The sequence below is a fragment of the Chenopodium album genome, chromosome 3, assembly GCF_948465745.1.
Source record: "Chenopodium album chromosome 3, dcCheAlbu1.1, whole genome shotgun sequence".
Lineage (NCBI taxonomy): Eukaryota > Viridiplantae > Streptophyta > Magnoliopsida > Caryophyllales > Amaranthaceae > Chenopodium > Chenopodium album.
Genome location: NC_137836.1, coordinates 57,844,971 through 57,846,286, shown reverse-complemented (window position 1 = coordinate 57,846,286; position 1,316 = coordinate 57,844,971).

The following is a 1,316-nucleotide window of genomic DNA, read 5'->3' as shown; positions in this document are numbered from 1 at the left end:
TGTGAATCCAAAAATATTGTATGATTATCATGAAAATCGGTATGTTAATCATCTATTACTCCATGCTACAAGCTGTAATGCAGGTTTAGTAGTCATAATCGTAGCTAGTTATTTTACAATTTAGAATCTTGTATTGCAATATGAGTTTTTGATGCAAGACGCAACTCCATTCTCTTTTCCTTGTGTTGTTAAATTGATTGTTGATTTTATGAAAATTGCGTATGAAGGAGAAGAATTATAAGATCGAAGATCTCATAATAATAGTTGCAACGTGGTCTAGTGTCCATTGTCTAAGAAGAAAACATGCCACTGCCAACACAAGATATTAATAATAAAAATTTTAGTACGTTCACTCTCACAATGACCTTCACTATACTTAATTCTCATTGGTGGATTTTGATTTAATTTTTAACCTTGGTCAAACCTTAATTTTGGTATTTTCCTTTTTTAATTCATTTTCTTTTTTTCCAAAATTCAATTAATTAATTTCTGAAATTGTTATTTTAATTTTCGAAATTATTTTATCTAAATCTAATTTTAATAAAATCCAAAATTAAGAACTGTCACGGTCCGGGAGTTTGGACCCCAAAACGTGCGGCGCGCTCTAGCCTTTTGGCGGCAAGAACGCTAGCCTTGAGCGGAAGAGGTGCTCGTGAGCACAAGGCAACACAAGCAGACAATTAAATCAAAGGAGTACTTGCGTATATTTGGGCAACGGAGTGTGGGTGGTCGGGGCTTGTGACGGTCGATAATTCAAGGCGGGCACAAGCAGGTCCGAACCACGAGTTCTTAGTGCATCAAGTTGGTTTGGAGGGGAGCTATTATGCAAGTAAGACACAATATCTATAAAGGTCTAACAACAAACAAACATAAGAGCAAAGCAACACTAGGTAGAAGGAAGATGAAAAATAAAAAATAAAAATCGAAAATTTGTTCTTCATAATTCATCGATGTTCTTCAAAAATTTTCATCAAATAATGAAATCAACCACGATTTTATGTTCCATGTACCTAACTTTTAATTGCGCATCAATGGAGACCGAAAAAATATTCCATATTTACACAAACATTGCGCATTGCTATGATATACATAATCGGTTTCTTTCATCATGTGGGTTGGTTATTAATCTTTGATTAATGGAATTAAAGGGATGCGATAACGACATTTTTTTATAATCGAATTCAAAAATTATGAGTTTTTGCTAGGATTTTTTGACTTTTACCACCAAAAAAATTCACGAAATTGTTTTTTACTACCAAAGTTTTAAAAAGTTGTATTTTACCACCAAAAAAATTCTAAAAATTGATTTTTTACCA